Source organism: Panthera pardus, unplaced genomic scaffold (assembly GCF_024362965.1).
Source record: "Panthera pardus isolate Hobbes unplaced genomic scaffold, ASM2436296v1 HiC_scaffold_20, whole genome shotgun sequence".
Classification (NCBI taxonomy): Eukaryota; Metazoa; Chordata; class Mammalia; order Carnivora; family Felidae; genus Panthera; species Panthera pardus.
The window spans coordinates 22260046-22281806 of record NW_026526766.1 but is presented as its reverse complement, the minus strand read 5'-3'; the positions used below and the strand labels follow the sequence as shown (position 1 = coordinate 22281806).

At 39.7% G+C, this 21761-nt stretch overlaps 1 long non-coding RNA gene across 1 annotated transcript in view; it reads left to right on the top strand.

Moving 5' to 3' along the window:
* The window catches only part of LOC109258875 (uncharacterized), a 134835-nt gene that overhangs the window by 69854 nt on the left and 43220 nt on the right, over positions 1-21761 (top strand). The window contains exon 4 of the long non-coding RNA XR_002076459.2: positions 20873-20987. This is a non-coding gene — a long non-coding RNA (uncharacterized LOC109258875). The remainder of the gene's footprint in view (positions 1-20872; positions 20988-21761) is intronic.

The window sequence follows — 21761 nt, the reverse complement described above, 5'->3', positions numbered from 1 at the left end:
CTGGGCATAGCAGAGCTTAAAATCTTGGGGGGTGGGGGGAACCTGTTTAGAAGCAGTCTGGAAGCATAGAGGTCACTCTTCATTTCCTCTGGGTTGTTATCCAGATGCAGTCCTATTTGTGCTTTTGCTTCACTTCACTCAGCTGAGCATGGATGCTTTCTTGATCCTTTACATTTCACACCACTGAGTTTGATTGTTCTCAGGTCTATAGTTGCTCACTGGTAGCATTACTCACACTAATATTCTAGGCTTCAAATCCTAGTCAAAACCAGTCCCTTGAGATTCACAGATGGTGAGTCACTAGAGACCATGCAAAATACCCAGATTATCAAAGTCTTGTTGAAGCTATTTCTGCCAGGCGAATCTATAGTGTAACAGGCTTGACCATTAAATTTTGGAGTTAGAATGTCCAAATCCTCATTTCAACAATCTGATGGATGAATTGTCTCAGTGAGTATGCTGGAGAGAGAAATCCACAAAAAATTCTGGCATGTTGCTCCAGGATCTTTCTTCACATATTGACTTTATTTGAGAAAATAAGCCCATCTCTTGTTAACACAGGCAAACTGACAACCCAACTTCTCTCTTACTCTTTGCAATATTTTTTTGTTTCTCCTCCCTGATAGTCAATCTGATCCTGTCATTTGTATTAATAAAACTTTCTGTGTAAATCAAACTGCTGCTCCTTTGGAGAGTCATGAATAAACTATTAAAATCCAACCTCTATCTGTATATTGCCTGCCTTGTGAAAAATGAAATTAAAGGACTCATCTGTGAATACCAAATTCATGGCATTTGTAATGCTAGTGGATTTACAAGTTCATTCCCCAGGGCTGCAGTGCATCCAGATGAAAGAGACTCTCTGTGTTCACTGCGGGGTACATTCATGAAGTTTTAGGGACCCCAAGATGTAAACTGTTCTCGTGTTAGATAGGAATTGTTAGTTGGGTGATGATCTGCAAAGGCTTACAAGGGAGATTAGTTCTTAGACTTAATCATGGTATCCAAAGTCTAGACTGCCTTCAGTGCTTACTGTTCAGGATAGGCAGAACACTGAGAGTATTGGAAATCTTCATCCATTCACTCATTTTATTTTTGTTTTTATTTTTATTATTTTTTTTTTGAGAGAGAGCATGTGCAAGTGAGCAGAGGGAGAGGGAGAGAGAGAATCCAAAGCAGGCTCTGTACTCTGCGCTGAGCCTGACATAGGGCTCAATCTCATGACCATAAAATCATAACCTGAACCAAAATCAAGAGTCAGACACTTAACCAACAGAACTATCCAAGTTCAGTGTATTAATATGTCATTCACTCGTGTATCAACATGTCTTGCACATCTACTTTGTACTAGAGACTCTGTTATACACTGAAAATACAAAGTTGAAAAAAAGAAGAGTATCTTTCAAAGAATGATTGCTTAGTTTATTGCAGCATCCTTGGATGTATAGTTTCCACATGAGTTGACATGCATTTATTTAATTCTTGAATCTGTTTAAGCACCAGTGCTGATCTAGATGCCATAAGGGAGTAGACTGGCATGTCCTCAACATTTGCCCTAATTTCCATACCACTTCATCTGCCTACCTTTCTCATGATTTGCCTTTGTATTATTTAGTGTATTGATGTAAAAACATACCTACAATGTTCCCCTGTAATACTGTATGCTCCCTGGGGAAAGGCTAATAGCTGATTAATGTTTATAACACCTACACTAAATATTTCTTGAGTAAACCTTTGAAGGTGGCAGCTTACCATATACAGCACTGACATAGGTAAGAAAGGGTCACTAATTACTGAATTATTCAAGCAGTAATTTTTCTAGTCTGCTTGCCCCAGCACGCTCATGTGACTAATTTTGTTCTCATAGGGGCAGTCCGACGACTCTGGTTTTTAGTCTGGTTCTACCGTTGGCTGTGTAAGCTGTAGCACATCATATAATCTTTCTGCACCTCAGTTTCCCCATCAGTTTCTAAAAACAGTGGCCAGTTTAATTCAGATTCTATAGATAGATGTATGTGTTCTTTTTTACTAAGTGTAACCAAAATTGACTGCAGCCTGCTTGGTTTAGAGTGCTTTCTTAGAACCAGATGCTATTAGGATTTCCCAATTTTTACTGTTAAGACTTTAAAAATTCCTTCCCAGGATGTATTCTCAAAAAATACTATATGGTATCCATTACTATGATCTTTAGGCTCTTAACATCTAGACCATGTAGGAAGACAAAAGTAAAGGAGAAAATTGGGGAAAGGATTTGTGAATTCAGTAAAAATGGTGGTCACATTTACCAGAGAGAGAGGTCTTACTGTGGAATGAAGATTCATCCAATCCTTGTGGTACTAAACAACATCCTGTCTTTCTGCTGGAAGGACTATCTCTGAAATGAGATTGGATGCATTTTACCTTTCCCTAAGTTGTATCTTTAAAAATATAGTCCCCAAAACACTTCTTTTTATTTTAGGAGAAAAAAAATGCAAGTCATTTTATGAAGATATGTTTTCATAGATAAAAACCACATTAAAAAGGGGCACCTGGGTAGCTCAGTTGGTTAAGCGTCCAAATCTTGATTTCAGCTCGGGACGTGATTTCATGGTTTGTGAGTTCGAGCCCCATGTCAGACTCAGCGCTGACGTCCTGGGAGTCTGCTTGGGATTCTCTATCTTCCTCTCCCTCTGCTTGTCCCAGCTCATGATCTCTCTATTTCTCTCTCTCTCTCTCTCTCAAAAATAAATAAATAAAAAATAAACATTAATATATATATATTCACTAGGAGTTCCTGGGTGACTCAGTCGGTTGAGTGTCCAACTCTTGATTTTGGCTCAGGTCATGCTTTTACAGTTTGTGAGATAGAAGCTTGAGTTGGCTCTGCACTGTCAGTGCAGAGCCTGCTTGGGATTCTCTCTCCCTGTCTCTCGGCCCCTCCCCCACTTGTGCATGTGTATGCTCTTGCTATCTCAAAATAAACTTTAAAAAGTATATATTTATATATGCACTAATATACCTATATTCATTAAATAACATATTTGTATATGTATTCATAAATACTTCTCATGACCAAATATTTTAAAACATTAGGATGAAAAAAATATCTTTTTTTTCTTGCCACACATGTAGAAATGAATATTCATGAAGTATGTCAAGTTTGGTAGAACAGACACCTCCACTCTTAAGATAACTGAGTAAGGTTCTCAGGTAAATGTTGTTTATGTCAACTGTCACAATGGATATTTTGTCAATATGAAATAATCTGAGGTGTATTTTCACTCTTCCAAATTTCTTTGCTCTGATTACTGTCATCTTAATTATGAATTCATGGAGGGAAACAGCTACATTTAAATTTAATGCACCTGGAGACAAATATATTAAATATTCATTTTATTTTAAGACTCTAAGTCACTAAGTCTTATAATTTACCTTGCGTATCTTAACTATGGTACATTTGTTTGCACATTCAAGTTATTCTAACTCCTAATTTTTACAGCAAATCCATAGGAAGTAGGCCCAAAGGTCACATTTGGCTAAGAGGCTAAGTGATTAGTCTAGGATTTTCCAAGTTAGATGTAGATTTAGAAATAAATACTAGCATGTTCCAGTTGATATCTTGAACTTACAAAACAAAAATTGATAAGGCTGGTGTTCAGATAAATCAACTGATACTATGAGTTAAACTTCTATCTGATGAAACAATGTGTCTTTAAAGAGATCATCCCCAAGAGTTAAGATTTGAAAATTCACGTATCAAAGGTGAAAAGAGTGGCATGAAGCCAGAAACCCAGCATAAACCTTGAAGGGTAATGTGAGAAAGTAGTATTCCCAGTAGTCAAAGGGTAAGTAGCAGGTGCAGTGAAAGTGATGCCTCAGAAATGGTAGGGGCAGCATGGAGCCAGAAAAGAAAGTCCTCCTGGAGTCAACAGCAATTAGTAGAAGACAAAGGAAAACATGCAAAGTAAGATATTCAGCCCCATGAGACATTAGAAAAATGCTACTTAAATCACAGGATACCTCTGTGCACCCATTAGAATGGCAAAAATTAAAAGAATTGACAGTACTAAGTGTTGACAAGGATATGGAGCAACTGGAACTCTCATACATTACTGATGGTAATATAAAATGCTACTACCACCTTGGAAAACTGGAAGTTTCTTAAACATTAAACATATTCCTAAAGTATCATGCAGCTGTTCCACTGTTAGGAACATACCCAAGAGAAATGAAAAGCATATATTACCATTCAAATCCTATATGCAAACATTCCTTGCAATATCATTTATAATATACAAAAACAATCCAAATTTTCATGACATTGTTTGATTATATAAAATTCTAAAACATTTTAGATTTTCTAGTGATACAATTCAGATTGGTGCTTGCCTGGGGAAAGGGCACAGGGAGGGATGGGTTATACAGGGGCACAAGGAAACTTTAGAAGAAACTTAGAAATGCTCCATAACTTGATTGTGGTTTCACGGATACATACATGTGTCATGGATGCATACAGGTGTCAAAACTCATCAGGTGTCAAAACTCATCAAGCTGTACATTTTAAATGGACGCTATTTCTTGTACACAGATTGAATTTCAATAAAATTATAAAATTATCAGTCATTGGGAGACCCTGGATAGAAAGCTATGAGCAGGGGCACCTGGGTGGCTCAGTCGGTTGAGCGCCGACTTCGGCTCAGGTCACGATCTCGCGGTCCGTGAGTTCGAGCCCCGCATTGGGCCCCTGTGCTGACAGCTTAGAGCCCGGAGCCTGTTTCAGATTCTGTATCTCCCTCTCTCTGACCCTCCCCCATTCATGCTCTGTCTCTCTCTGTCTCAAAAATAAAAATAAAAACGTTAAAAAAAAAAAAGAAAGCTATGAGCAAAGGAAATCAGGATACAAGTAAGAATTCATCCTAGAATGAGAAACATAGGCAAAGACATAATCTAGATAGGACAAAAGCTGAGCTAGATATTTCCACCTCTCAGCTATCCTCTCCTTTTCACTTGACTAAAGAATATAAATCTATAAGATTAACTATAACACTTCAAATAATAACTTATCTATAATTTATAGACTGCTTATTATATGACAAAGTATACTACTAGATGCTCAAAAATGTATACCCCATGTTTTTAGACATAAAAATTGGGGTTGGGGGACTCACAGGGAGGTCTTTAATAATTTCTTGACTGTTTTTCCTTTTATTTCATCCCTTTAGTCCTACTTTCTATTACCCTTAAGGAATAATTCTTTGTGTATCTTACAGGGTGATTTACACATTCAGGCCTTTTTGGGGGTTTTATCTGTTATTACACCCAGCTTTTCAAGAAATCCCCCCCCCCCCCCAGAAAAACCTCCTCTTCCTAAAGAAGCTTTCAGGGAATATGTTTTTTTTTCAAACTGGAGTTATATGCAGGCAGGCCAAAAATTAGCATTTGTTTTTAATATCCACAGTAGCTCTTTGGCATGGAGACTAGTCCGAATTTCCTTATGAGGCAACTGAGGTGGTAAAGATAAAGAGATCTTGCCTGAGTTCACATAAATAAGTGGGGAATCTACAGTTTGATTCCAGACCTTTCTGGCTTCAGACAATGCACAGTCCATCCCTTAAACTTAGTCATCAAATAGAGATTGGGGATTTGCCCAGATTGAGTTAGAGGTGGCCCAAGGCATCTGAAGCCAATAATTGGTAGAGAGATAGTATACTTAGACTGTAATTTTTGGGGAAATCTAAGAATCAGGGCACAGGGAGAGGTGTGGTATGATATATTAAACAAAACATAAGGATGAGGTTGGCATTCATTGGGGAGATAGTCCCACGGTGTGCCAAAGCACCTTATCAGGCCCTGAAAATCCAGCTTCAAATACAAAATAGCTGCAGTCTCCTGTGAATTTCTAGTTGAGAGAGGGGCGACAGACCCTTGGACAAGTGTTTGTAATTCAGTAATTTGTGATACAGGTATGCACATGATGCTGTGAGGCTTAGATGTAGGCATCTAAGTTATACTGGAGAATCCAGGAAAAGCATTTCAGAAAAGATGTAGTTTAAAGCAAAAGCAATCAGGTGAAGAGTGAATGAAAGCCATTCCAGGAAAATCCGTTAGGCTCTGCTTATGCAGGACGCATGACATAAAATGGTTGTCCAGATCCATTGAAGCTAGTTGTCAGGGCTGGAGTAGAGAGTGAGTATGAGTGAGGCATGTGTTGGGAGCTAAGAGGGGGGCTGGAGTAACAGTTCAAAGGGGTCTTGTGTGTTACATTAAAGTGTTTCAACTTTTTCCTTAAAACTTGGGGAGCCACAGAAGAACCCGCAGCAGATGAATGTTTTAACATACATTTGTAATACTGGCTATCTGAAAACATGGCCTGCAGGTTGTCATAGGGATGTAGTCACCATTTTAAGCTTGCCTCCTTATTGTGCCCTGAGAAAGATGTAAGGGTGTCTTGGCTGTAGTATCTGAGAACATTGAGGTTGCTGGAATTGATTCTGTAGGATTGGCAAAGTTCACCTTTGAGAAAGGGCTTAACATTTATTGAATTCTGAGTATGTGCTAGACCCTGGGCTAGGTTCTTACTCAGAGTTATTCTATATAATTCTCACAACTAGTAAATACTGTGTCATCTGGGGCACAGTTAAGTGTTGCTTACATTTCTCAGGTAGTTTGACCCATACCAAAGTTTTGCCCAAGAGACTGGGAACAGAAATAATGAGTGCCACTTTCAGACAGGACAGCTAAGAGCCAGTGTGTATCTTCCATCTCCTTATTCCCATATCATAGTGAACTTGGAAATACTGTGTATTTCAGATGGCATAAGTTCAAGTTCAGGAACAGTCAACCAATCTACATGAGATACTGAGTAAGATATAAACCCTTCTTTTTTTGAGCCACTGACTTTTCAGAGTTATTGATTACTCCACTATACCCTAAACTACCCTTGCTAATGTAGTGTCCCTTCAAACAAACCTACTTATACATTTGTACATTTGTTTATTTGGAGTGAAGTTTTAAAAATGTCTACTAGAGACATTTCTGGTTTGGTCAAAAGAGACACAAGGACATGTCACTAGTTTTATCAGAAGTCACACTTATAAACTTGAGTCACCTTGCACCAAGGCTTCTATTTAATCCACTGATCTTCTAGGGTGGCTATTGATTAGCACCTTGGACAGTAGTATGACTAGTCTGCCCCTTAATCTAATTTTAGACAGTATTAACCCTCATGTGTAGATGAGAAAATGGAGGCTAAGACAAGTAACTTGCACAAGGTCAAATGTTTAGTAAATGATAGAGGCTATATTTGAATTAGCTTGTTTAATTATTATAACTTGTCTGACTTCAGAGGTCATTATCTTTCCAATACTCTAGACCATCATTTATATTATTGAATTGTTCAACAAAGACAGTTTCTTAACGTGCAGTTGTATTGGTATTAAATCCTTCTGTCTATGTGTGTTTTTTAAAATTATTCTTAAAATATTAAAAAATTTTTTTAATGTTTACTTACTTTTGAGAGAGAGGGAGAGAGACAGAGCATGAGTGGGGGAGGGACAGAGAGAGAGGGAGACAGGATCCAAAGCAGGCTGCAGGCTCTGAGCTCTCAGCACAGAGCCAGATGTGGGGCTTGAACTCATGAACTGTGAGATCATGACCTGAGCCAAAGCAGGATGCTCAACCGACTGAGCCACCCAGGCACCCCTAAAATATTTTTTAGACAGAAAGTATGAACAGGAAAGAGGGGCAGAGAGAGAGAGAGAAAGAGAGAGAGAGAGAGAGAGATTGAGAGAGAGAGAGAGAGAGGATCTTAAGCAGGCTCCAAGTTCAGGGCAGAGCCACACGCAGGGCTCGATCCTATGACCCTGGGATCATGACCTGAGCTGAGATTAAGAGTTGGACACTCAACCAACTGAGCCACCCAGGTGTGTGTTTATTTTATATCATCTTGTCCTCACAAGCAGCCTCCTTTGCCGCAGCTTGAAGGTGAACTTGGAAATACCATGTATTTCAGATGGCGTTAAGTTCAAGTTAGAGAACAGTAAGCAGAGTATTTTTAAAGGCTCTGGACGCCTTGGAAAAATAGCAGGGCTTTAAAGTTGTTGATTTAGAAATAGCTAAGAAAATAAAAAGAAAACTACAATCTTTGCTGAAATTAATAAGAGCACTAATGAGGGGAAGATGAGTGTGTGTGCTGCCCCTAGTTCTGATCTCGGAGACGCACTCTGTGTCCTGCCACATCCTGCACACCTTTGAAGAGGAGTGGGTGGCCAAGCAGATCAAGAGGGTGCTTAACATGAGGGCCAGCCTGATCCTGGGCTTCTCTGCAAAATGGGACTGTGACAAGAATGAGCGGAAGAAATAAGAAAGTACTCCTCACGTGTGTGAACCTCACTCTGTTCCATCACCTCCATGCAGCTCAGCATGTTTATTGGAAACCATTATGTCACGGTACCATTGTTAATAAATGAGCTGCTCACATGGGAAAAAAAAAGAGGATTTCCCGGGTCTCCAGAGGAGCAGTGACTTGCTACAGGAAACCCACACCAGCTAGTGATAAGAGCACAACCATAAACCCTGTGCCTGCTGTGCTAACAACAATTTTTCTACTGCAAGAAATGTTTCTGCCCCTCTTTTTTGCTCTGCAAGACTGTCTCTGTGTTGGATTCTATGAGCTTGTTTGCAGAATTACACTCAAATGCATTTTTGTTTACCCCCAATAAATAAATAGCTCTGGGATACTTACTAATAGTTCTGGTTTGCACAAATATTCTTTCAGACTGGAAACCGTGGGAGAATGAGAAGCCTTCTAAGCTGCCTACCAGGCACTTTTCACATCTTACTTGGCTAGAGGTGTCTGTGACGATGAAGGGAGACATTTAGGCTGTTCTTTTCTCAGTTCCAACCTGCCCAGAACTGACCTATCTGCAGTTATTATGGACTTGGTAGACAGCAAAGCAGAGTGAAAAAAATATCAGTTTTGGGAATTTGAAATTGCTAAGTTTGCATTTCATGTTTGCTGTGTGATCTTAGGCAGCTCACTTGAACTGTCTTAGCCTCTGTTTTCTAAGCTCTAAAATGAAGATAAAGTGATATGTAAATGTTCTCCATGAAGCAAGTATCAGTCACTTCAGTAATTAATCCTCGAGCAAGAATTGCATTAGCCTTTGGTACTAGGAGACACATGAACTTCTTCAATTCTCAAGGGCTTGCTTGGATGGGGAGGTCTTGGGAAAGGCCTAAATCTTGACACAGAATGTGGCCAAGTCCTTAGCTCCCTCTCCCTGGAACCATGGTCATATGCAGGAAAATGATTCTGTTTGTGCTTAACAGAAGCTCTTTATGTAGTGGGCTTCAGGACTCAGCATGACAGTGGAGAGAAGAGCATCATTGTTTTGTATCTTAGACACTGAAAATTCAAAATCGTGTGAGCTTCCTCAGTGATAATGGTGAGACATCATTGGAAGAAACTGAGACTGCTAGTAGCTACATTGGCTTTCCAAAAATCAGCCATCATGGTGACTGGTTCTGTTGTCTGTGACTAAATTATTACAGCCTTCTGGCTGAAAGCAGAAGGCAATAAGCAATAAGGAGTACTAATTTATAATTTACATAAGTATTCCTTGGCTCTGAGTAGTCCCTTAGGGTGGGGAAATTTGGACTTTACCTTCTTCATTATAGGGATGGGGCTTGGAATTTAAATTAAAAATCTAAATTTAATTATATTATTGTTCCTTGGCAGCCTTATTTTTTATTCCATGCTGACCAAGTTAGGCCTATGGCTACAATATCTTATATTTATTAGGTTTGTCATAAAGATTAGGGGTAATACAGTCCATAGCCTAGCATCGGTAGGTAATACAGTTCATAGCCTAACACCTAGTAGGCAGTCAGTGAGTGGTAACCATCAACATTATTATTTTAAAAATTAAATTTATCAGATACTTCTGCTTGGGATAGTTGGGGCATTGGTAAGTTGTAAGTCTACAAAGCCTAAATTTTATATAATATTTTTAAACTGATTTTATTTATCTTCAGAAACACTTTTTTTCTTTAATGTTTATTTTTGAAAGAGAGACAGAGCGCAAGCTGGGGAGGGGCAGGGAGAGAGGAGGACACAGAATCCAAAGCAGGCTCCAGGCTCTGAGCTGTCAGCATGGAGCCTGATGCGGGGCTTCAACTCACGAACCGTGAAATCATGACCTGAGCTGAAGTCGGAGGCTTAACCGACTGAACCACCCAGGCGCCGCCAGAAACACTTTTTTAAAAACTTTTTCTGTTAACATTACCAACAGCTTTTAATGATCTTTTGTCTTTCAACCTTTTGAATCAACCTACTACTTACTGCTTGAACACTTTCACTATGTAGCTGATTATCTTTCCAGCTCATGGAAGACTGAGAATCATATCTTAGGTTCAGTGGTGATGTTCAAAATACTTACAGCTAGTGCAGTATGGACCATACTAATCACAGTGGAGGCTGGCTGTCACCTGGGTGGTCATACTGGCACATACCAGAGCAATAGTGCGACTCATTTTATATGTCTCTGAATCCTTCATAGTGCCTTCCACATAAAAGAGACTCAACAAATATTTATTCATGATTAAAGTTGGGAAGTTTCTACAAAGTAATATCAGGGGAGACTGGCTACTGAGTGTCCTCCCCCCCAATTATCCCAGTTAGGTCTCCAGTTTTGTGGGCTGAGGAACTCAGGTTAGTTGAACTTACAAACTTAGGCATGAATTGGAATTCCAATTTATTTATTTAAAGTAGAGCTATGTATTGATATTTACTGTGGTCTCAGCACTGCATTTCTTGAGTAAAGGCTGACTTACGTGGGAAGTCAAGTTATCACAAGAGGATACTGTGACTTGTATAATATCAAGGAAGAAATCCTTATATTTATGGTCAGTTGGTTTCAACAAAGGTACCAAAGCTGTTCGGTAAAGGAAAAGAGAGTCGTTTCATCTGGAAAAATTGGCTATGCACACGCAAAAAAATGAGCCTAGTCTCTATGTCACATCATACACACAAGAAAAATAACTCAAAATGGATTACAGCCCTAAATTTCAGAGCTAAAACCATGGAACTTCTAGAAGAAAACTAGGAGAAAATATTTGTGACCTTAGATTAGGCAATAATTTTTCCATCAATAAAAGAAATAATTGGGGTGCCTGGGTGGCTCTCAGTGGGTTGAGCATCCGACTCTTGATTTCGGCTCAGGTCATGATCTCACAGTTCATGAGTTCAGGCCCTGCATTGGACTCTGTACTGATAGATAACACAGAGCCTGCTTGGGATTCTCTGTCTTTGTCTCTCTCTCTGCCCTCCCCCGGCCCCACTCTCTGTCTCTTTCAAAAATAAATAGGGGCACCTGGGTGGCTCAGTTGGTTAAGCGTCCAACGTGGGCTCAGGTCACAATCTCACCATTTGTGGGTTCAAGCCCCGTGTCAGGCTCTGTGCTGACAGCTCAGAGCCTGGAGTCTGCTTCTGATTCTGTGTTTCCCTCTCTCTCTGCCCCTCCCCCACTCTCGCTCTGTCTGTCTCTCCCTTTCTCTCAAAAAATGAATAAAACATAAAAAAAAATGTTTAGGGGTGCCTGGGTGGCTCAGTCAGTTAAGCCTCCGACTTTGGTCCAGGTCATGATCTCATGATTTGTGGGTTTGAGCCCCTTGTCAGGCTCTTTGCTGACAGCTCAGAGGCTGGAGCCTGCTTCTCTCTGCCCTCTCCCAGCCTCTCTCTCTGCCCCTCCCCTGCTCACTCTCCATCTCTCTCTCTCTCAAAAATAAACATTAAAAATTTGTAATAAAAATAAATAGACACAAAAAATAAAAAGAATGATAAATTTTACTTCATTTAAAAAAAAAAACACTTTTACTCTTCTAAAGAAGGAAAATAAAAAGACTAGTAAGTGACTGGGAGAAAATATTTGTGAAACATATATCTGAAAAAGGGTTACATATATCTGAAAAAGGGTTTGTATCCAGAATATATAAATAATGTTTATCATTCAATAATAAGACAATGTAATTAAAAAATGGGAGGCACATTTGAATAGTTACTTCACAACGAAAATATACAAATTGCCAATAAGCACATGAAAAGATGCTTAATATCAGTCATTAGGGAAATCAAATTAAAACCACAATGCGATACCTCTACGCACCCACTGGAATGGCTATAATCCAAAGACTTACAATATTAGTGTTGGTGAAGATGTGGAGAAACTGAAATCCTTGTACATTGCTGTTGAGTATGTAAAATGGTATAGGCACTTACATATACTTCCATCTAACCTAGCAATTTCACTTCTAGGTATCTACCTACCCCAGAGAAATTAAAACATATGTTCACACTAAGACTTGTGGCAATTGCCCGTGGCAATTTATTCATGTAATCCAAGTATGCCAGAGCTAGTGAACAGATAAAATGTAGATGCATACATATATTTGAATGGAATGCTATTTGTCAATTTTAAAGATGATCTATCGATACCTACAACATAGATGAACCTCAAATATATTATGCTAAATGGAAGAATTCGTTATAAAGGACTATATATTATATGACCCTGTTTATATAAGATTTCCAGAAAAGGCAAATCTATAGAGACAGAAATTCAGATTTATAGTTGTCTGGGACTGAGAGTCTGAGTAGGAATTGATTGCAAATGAGCACAAGGAAACTTTGGATGATGGGAATATTCTAAAACTAGATTGTGGTCATGATTATACAACTGTATAAATTTACTAAGAGTCATTCGACTGCACACATATAATGGATGACTATTGTGCTATGTAAACTATCCTTCAATACAGGTGTAAAAAATTCAAGGACAGGAGAGTGGGCTGCTGTATAAAATCTTTGAGACATCAAGCCCCCATAGAGTAGCTGTGCCTATCTGTGCAACAGAAACATTTGCCTCCCAAAGAATTGTGCCTGGGTAGACCCATCTGGAACACTGAAGAAAGGAGTTAGAAACAGTGATTCTGTTTATTTAAAATTCTTCATTGATCAGGGTGCCTGGGTGGCTCAGTCGGTTGAGAGTCCAACTTCAGATCAGGTCATGATCTCATGGTTCGTGAGTTCAAGCCCCGCGTCAGGCTCTGTGGTGACAGCTTGGAGCCTGGAGCCTGCTTTAGATTCTGTGTCTCTGTCTCTCTCTGACCCTCCCATGCTTGCACTCCTCCCCACCTCAAAAATAAACGTTAAAAAATTTTAAAAAATTCTTCATTGACCAAAGCCCATTTGTATGGATACATTCTGTTTTTTATTATGTTAATATAATCAATATTTTTCTGGCATGAGAATCATTTTGTCTGTGAAATGATATGGCATATTTCTGTTCTAATTCATTTTTGGTCTTTTTATAGTTGAACAAAAAGAAAGTACTCAGTTCTGGTAGTTTATAGCTTAAATTATATCCAAAGGAATTAAGTCGTTTCTAAATTCCCTTCTCTCCAAATTATTGGAGAATATTTAACTTCAGTCCCACGTATAACTACAATACATGTGCACATGTGTGCACACATATGCACACACACAAATTACCACTTCATTAGTAACCTACAAAGTTCTTTTTTTTTCCTAGAGAAATATTATTTTACTTTCCCATAAACTTACTAGTAAGTCCTTAACAGTTTTTGAGTTTTGTAGATATGGAAGATAGTATTTAAGTGGAGGAATATATGTACAGTAATCTTACAGATATTCATAAATTTCTCCAAGTAGAGGTGAAAAATGGAGATATATTTTATTCATTCTTTGAAACCAGAAAAGGAGGGGAAGAGATGGAAAATACAAATATATGTGCAAAGTAGGACATTTACTTCCCCAAAATGTAAATAAAGTATTTGGCGGGGGAGGGGAGGAGTGATTTAAAGAATAAGAATTTTAAAGTGTTGGTTGGTTGTTTATGTTTATTTTCCAAATCAACAATGTGATTCAAGGGAACACTAATAAAATAAAACATTACTTTCCAATAAATGGATTCAGGATGTGGCAACAACAGCCCTTTCAAACTGGCCTCTCTTACCAAAAAGTGATACTGGAAATAGTGTGTAGGTTCTTTTCTAAGGCTCCATCTATCATTCTCCTCTTACTACTGTGGAAATCATGAGTCAATACAACCAGATCTGGTTAGAGAAGAATGACATTGACAAACAGATCAGGTTTGGACACACCATAAATATCACACAGTACCTCCCACAGCAGGCCAAGGCAAAGCCTGGTGAAACAATCTATCATTCTAAGTACAACGCATATGGAGGATGTCCAAAGATGTTGTTGATTGCTGCTGCCCCAGCAAAACTTCTTTTTTTCATTAATGATGGAGTTCAAGTCCACATCGTTCTTTCCAGCTTTTCTTTTGCTCCTTATGTGTGGGCCCACCAGCACATGGCACATTTAGAAGTTGTTTACTTCTACAATTCAGTATTTCTTCAGTCTGAGATTCTTATCAGATAATTTTTTTAAGCAGACTCCCTTAAGACTAGTTGTTTTGTCCCTAAAATGGTTTTGATGCTGTTGATGTATTTATTACTTTAGGTAAAGCATTCACATCAGTGGTCTCCAAAGGGAGATGGGGAAGTGTAACAAAAGGAGTGAGAAGAAGGATCCATTAGAGTGTGGGAACAAAGTACCAGAACTTCTTTTTCAGTTGTTCTCTAGCATGAAAGATTACTTAAGCTTCATAGTATTTAACATGTGGATTAGAACTGGTGCACTCATAGGTCACTGTGTGAGCGGGTCACAAATTATCTATGAGTTACCCTGAGGGAAGATGGGGGTCTCACATTTTGGAGGGATTAATTGACCCAGTGTTATTCCTGTTTGTTCATTTATTAATTTTAAACACACTACATGATGTGGAAACAATTTTAGTGGTTTTAAAACAAATCCATAGGTTGAAAAATAGGAAAAATTCTAATAAAAAAAAATGGCAGCTCTAGTTCTTAGCAGTAGCTCTTTGGCAACCAAACCAGGAAGTAAAAACAATGGTTATCTAATTATATGTGTCAAGAAGATGGGCAAGGAATTTTTTTAATTATAAAGAAAATTTGTTGAAATTAAATTTTACATCCACCTTTGTTAACAAGAAACAATTGTGTTGAAGTTTAGTTAATGATAGTACATATGGCATACATATGTTGAATTTGCTTCTTTTTCTAATGGGATATTCGCTCAAGCTACTTGGAGACCACTTAGTTAGAAATCTCAATTGGAATTTGCGTATACATGATTCAGGGTGTTTCTGAGTGCGAAGACCTCTCAGGAGGGGTGGGGAATGTGGGAATTCAGGGTAACAGCAAGGAATCTGGCAGATACTCAATATAAGAAGCAGGTGGATCCTGGATACAGCTGATACTCTGGATGTGTAAACCGGGATACTACATGAATTGCTTAGCGTCTGGGTGTCCTTATCAAAACCTAGACCACTGTCCCTGTGTTCCACATGACCGAGAGGAGGAGCAGCATAATGTTCTGCTTTTCCATGCACTAGGTCAAGGCATCTGAAAGTGATAAATGGCACAATGCCACAAGCAGTGTAAAAATCTCAACTTAAGTCTCAGGTGGTAAAAGATGAGCCATGAAAACCTGTAATATTAAAATAATTTATTCTTAACAACTGACCTCTATATGTACAGGGGAAAAAGATGTTTATTTGGATTAGCTCAGAAATTCTACTAGTGGTCATCTACCCAGAGACTCCAACTTAATTTACACTTTTAATTAATTAGTTAAGCAAATATTTATTGAGTGCCTACTAAGTGCTTAGTGCTAGTAATTAATGCCATTTACTGAGCATTTTCTATGCCGAACTGTGGGCTAAACCTTTAAGTATGTCAGTGTGATTAATCCTTGAACAACTTTTTTTTTAAGTTTATTTATTCATTTTTAGAGAGAGAGAGATAGAAAGAGAGAGAGAGAGAGAGAGTAAGCTGGAGAGGGGCAGAGAGAGAGAGAGGAAGGGAGAGAGAATCCCAAGCAGGATCTGCACTGTCAGCACAGAGCCTGATGCAGGGCCCGAACCCACAAACCTCAGATCATGACCTGAGCCAAAATCAAGAGTCAGAGGCTCAACTGACTGAGCCACCCAGGCACCCCAATCTTTCAACAAGTTTTAAAGTGAGATGTTGTAATCCCAATTACAGAAATAAGGAAATCAAGGTACAAAAAGATAAAGTATTTAGCCCAGTTCTAAACAGGAGTTTCTGGAACAACCTCAGATCTATGGACACAATGCCTTGATGGATGGAAAACTATATAGAGAGTGAGTGGAGGGGAAAGGAGAGAAAAACCTTGGGAGGTGGGAGAACAACAGCCTGTCTCTGAACGACTTTCTTTTTGTTTTTAATTGAAGTAGAGTTGATACACAAGGTTACATTAGTTTCAGGTGCCCAACATAGTTGTTACATGCTGAGCTACTTTCTTAAGGGAACTGCCTGGTACTTTGTCCTCAGATCCCTCTAGCTATGTTATTTGAAACTTTCCACAGACAGGAAAGAGAAGACTTCTGCTGTAGCCCCTGTCATTGTTTCAGGATTGTATCAATCTCTCAGCTCTTCTCATTCTGACCTTCATTTCATGCCCCTCCCCCTGACCCTGTCCCATACCTGGCCTTCTGCTCATTCCCCAATGGCACCTCTTCCTATCCTTCAAAATCAGGCTCTCAGGGACTGTCTTTGACATCTCTTACCAGATGTTTCTCTGGCTAAACATAGTCTTCTTGGGTCTTTGCTTATGGGTGATACAAGGTTGAAGTCCAAGAGACTATCAGCATCCTCCAGACCCCACCATCTGCACTGTTCTTGTTTGAATAAACTCCTCAGGTCTCAGCTCTTTCTAACCAAAGGGTACTGGTATTATGTCTTACTTTGGCTTGGTGAGAAGTTTGTCCCTCGGATTGCAGATCAGCTTGCTCTGCTGCCCTGCCCGGCAGTCTTCTTTTCAGACCATCTGATAGCTCTACTCAAAGACTTCCCCTCTTGCATTCCTTAATCTGGCTTCCTTCCCTTGCCTGAGCTTCAATTAAAATAGGGCAGACCTCTTTCGGAATTGTGACATTTGTCTTGACCTTCCCAGGTGCCTCTGTGTGTTGCTTCTACTCTTTGACATTCAGGCTTTAAAATCATCATCATGATCAGTATTTTTATCATCATCATTTGTATTGGTTCCATATATTTGTTTTATTTTTAAAAAGAACACAGAATAAAGGTGAAGTTCCCACAGTCTTACTCAACCTCTCAGCTCCCTTTCTCCCTAGAGCCATCCAGCATCATGGATTACAGTTTCTACATATATGTACCCAGAAGCAATTAATAATAACTGATGTTCATTGACCACTTAGTATACAACTAGCAGTATTCCAGGTGGCTCACGTGTACTCCTTCCTTGACTTTGAAACAATCCTATATGAAATAGGTACTTATTATTTCCTCCATTTAAATGTGGGGCTATCAAGAACTTAAGTAACTTGCACAAAGTCACACAGCTAATAAGTAGTGGAACTGAGATTCAAAGGCAGGCAGGCAGGCATCTAACTCCAGAACCAGTGGGCTTCATCATATGTTAATGCTGGTAACTGCTCTAGTATATTACACAACCTTTTGTGATATTGCTTAGAGGATTTTTTAAATGCCCAAAAATTCAGTTTAAAAATTTCCCTCAAGGGGCACCTGGGTGGCTCAGTCAGTTAAGCAACCGACTTTAGCCCAGGTCATGATCTCACAGTTTGTGAGTTCGAGCCCCACATTGGGGCTGACAGCTCGGATGCCGGGGAGCCTGCTTTAGATTCTGTGTCTCCCTCTCTCTCTGCCCCTCCCCCACGCCCCCGCTTGCACTCTGTCTCCCTCTGTCTCAAAAATGAACATTAAAAAAAATTTTTTTTAATTTCCCTAGGTTAATTTTTCTTCTCAACATTACGTTTTTGAGATATTAATCCAAACATTGATAGTTACTGCTGTATAATATTCTATTAGGAAAATCCATCATAATTTACTATATTCTCCTCAATGGGCACCTAAAGTGTTTCTGATTTTCATTACTAGAAGCTGTGCTGCAGTGAGCATTGTTGTGCATGTCTCCTTGGTAATAGTCATGTTCTCCTCCAATTCAAATAAGGCTATTTCATCATTGCCTTTATCAATTGATAGGATGAAGTGGTTAATTTAAATGATTGCTACCAATATCTGACTGATTGGTAAAAGATGAGTTATTTGCTGGATTTTGCATTTTAGTAGACTTATTAGAGGAAATAAGGTAATGCTGTGAAGAATTCCAGAACTGAGGAAGAAAAGGTGCATTTGAAGGTCATATGTAGGGGAAGATAGCCCTGGTATCTTCAGGACACCTGCCATCCATCCACTAAGGCTGACTTTCCTCTTCAAATCATGGAAATCTAGGTCTCCATGAGAGTCTTTGTTTCGGCACCAATATTCCAAAGTGGTTCAGATGCTACGCAAACCATTTTCAGTGCCCCTTTTTCTCCCTTATCAACTGTAAACATATAGACAGAATGTTTATTGGATTACAGAGTACTCTGGGATATAATAGCCATGTGACTTCAAGATAGAAGAAAAGAAATTTCTAAATCTTGAAAACGATGTGTGGATATGTTTGCACACCAAGTGGGATTTCCTCTGTAGTCCAGGCAGCCTTGCTCTTGAATAATTTAAGTTGCTTGAATTGGCAGGCATCTGTGCTCAGCACTGCCCTACCAACACACACATTGCTTGCCCTTTGGATGGAGATGGTCCAAGAGGAAACATCAGAGACCTATCTACCAGAAGCCCAAGAAGATTTCGTGTCGTGACACCTGCAGTATTTTATTCATGAAGAAGCTTCACTAGAATGAATTGTTTTTCTGAATAAGCTCATTGCAAATACATTCACTTGTCTCTTATTTGATGTGTATGTGGCTTTTCCATATACATCTTGGTACATGGCACAGATGTTGTCCTGGAATAGAAGACCCACTGGACCTGAACTGTAACAAGTGGAAAAATAGAATTTCCTATTAACAGCACAGCATCAAGGAAGAATGTCTAGTTCTAATTCTAACACTCAGTGGTTTGGTGAAATTGGACAAGTTATTGTAAGTGGGAATCATAACATTACTGATCTCACCATATTGTAAGATGATTACAATAATATTCTCTAAATTAGTATAAGTTAGCTAAATTCATTTTTAAAAATCTAATCTGTTTCTTAAACACTTATTAGTATACCTTATGTAGTAGTGATCTACACAGAAAAATCCTGTAAAATTTACTGTAAAATGGACATACCGACACCTCATTCCTAGAGTTTATGTGGGGAGAAAAATGGCTCGATACATGCAGAGTACTATGTGTAAGAAAAAAGCCTGGCCACCTGTCAAGTTCTCTCTAATTGTGATTCTGTTATTCAGGGATCACTCAGCTGGTGGCTACAGATGAGAATAACGGTCACTAGTTACTTTAATGTTAAAGTGCAGAACATCTCAATCTAGGAGGCCTGCTCCTCTTCCCCAGGAGAAACCAAGGACAGCAGTTTAATGAGCATACCTACCCTTCTCTTACCCAACATGTATAAAAGAAATCTGCAGAAAGGATTCTTAAGGAAATACGGGTTGTATAGAGTGGTAGCAATTCCATCCTTAGCAAGAAAGGATTATGTGGGGCGCCTGGGTGGCTCAGTCCATTAAGGGTCCAACTTTGGCTCACAGTTTGTGAGTTCAAGCCCTGCATTGGGCTTTGTGCTGACAGTTCAGAGTCTGGAGTCCACTTCAAGTTCTGTGTGTCTCTCTCTGTCTGCCCCTCCTCTGCTCATTCTGTCTCTCTGTCTCTCTGTCTGTCTCTCTCTCTCTCAAATAAATACACACTAAATATTTTAAAAAATAAAAGTAAAAAGAAGAAAGGATTATGTGCTTTGTTCTCCTGTCTTTCCACAGGTTGGGCATGCCCAAGTTGCCTTCCCTGACCACATAAGTAAGTCAAGGACTAAGGATAATCTGTTAGACGTTGCTGAGTCACAGTTGGTTAAGATCCTACTCTGGATTTCAGTTCGGGTCATGATCTCAAGGTTTGTGAGATGGAGCCTGAGTTGGGTTCTGTGCTCACAGCCTGGAGCCTGCTTAGGATTCTTTCTTTCTCTCTCTCTCCCTCTCTCTCTGTCTCAACCCCTTTCCCACTTGCACTCTCTCTCTCAAAATAAATAAACATAAAAAAAAAAGAAACAAAGAAATCGCTGAGCTGGGGGCACCTGGGTGGCTCAGTCAGTTAAGCATCATATTCTTGATTTCACTCAGGGGATGATTTCAATTTTGCTGACAGTGTCGAGCCTGCTTGGAATTCTCTGTGTCTCTTTCTGTCTCTTTCTGTCTCTCTCTCAAAATAAATAAGCTTTAAAAAAGAATTGTAAGAGAAATTGCTGAGGGGCGCCTGGGTGGCTCAGTTGGTTAAGCGTCTGACTTGTCTCAGATGCTTATGAGATCTGTCTCAGATCTTATGGTCCATGGGTTCGAGCCCTACCTTAGGCTCTGTGCTGACAGCTCAAAGCCTGGAACCTGCCTCAAGTTCTCTGGCTCCTTCTCTGTCTGCCCCTCCCCTGCTGGTGCTTTGTCTCTGTCTCTCTGTCTCAAAAATAAATAAACATTAAAAAAAAATTTTTTTAAGCAATTGCTGAGCTGGGGCATGTGGGTGGCTCTATTGGTTGAGCACCTGACTCTTGATCTTGGCTCATGTCATGATATGACATTTCATGGAATCGAGCCCCACATCTGGCTCTGTGCTGACAGTATAGAGCCTTCTTGGGATTCTCTCTCCCCCTTCTCTCTGCCCCCCCCCCCCACTAAATCAATACATATTTAAAAAATTGCTGAGCCACTGAGTTGATAAATCATCTGTTCTCTAGGCTTGAGCATGTTAAGGGACCAGAGGGATACGACAGTGCAGGAGAAAATCCCATGGTGAAGCCTGCAGGTCTGTGTTTGGTGTGACCAGGATATGTGAGTGGAACCTCACTGAAGGTGAGTAGGTGACTGAATATTAAGCTTCTTTCAAAATTGCTGCCCCATTCCAGGTGCCACCCATTGGGCAAAGGAAGCCCAGCAGTCAGAGGATGTGGGTGGATCACCTGCGCCAGGCCTGAAGCCAGGAGGAAGAAGCCCCGCCCTAGTCAGATCCCAACATCAGGGAGTTAAGCAGGGAGAAACCCCCCGAAGTCCCACCTGCGAGTCCAAAAATGCCTCCCGTGAGGAAGTCAGCCTGTGGTAGAGAGAAGGAAATGAGGGCCAGACAGTGGCCCCTTGGCAAGAGAGAGAGGCCAGTTTACTCTGAATGGTCGCTTTGCAGAACGTCTTCCTTCCTCTCCTTCATCCTTGCTCCAGTCCCAGAAGAGCAATCATAGCAAAGGAGGTGAAGAATGGTACGAGAGAGAACACCCTCTCCACTCCCTGTCACCTCCCCTTGTTCCAAGCCACGTGCATACCTGTCTGTCCTGTCTTGAATTGTAGAGGAAGTGAGCTGTGAGTTGACATTGACATTAAGGTTTTTAAACAGAGCACCAAAATCAGTCGGAAAATTTAGGAAATTGGACTGAGATACCACTTGGGAGCGTGAAATCCAGTGGGAATGGAGGCTTGACAAAGAACTTTCATTTAAAAAAAACAAAACAAAACAAAGACAAAAAACCTTTTCATGGTTCTATCACAAGTTGATACACCTTGATGAAATCCGTTAAATTAGTGATCAGTTATTCATTATAAATGTTTCTAGCCTTATAGGACTAAGTGTCCTGAGAA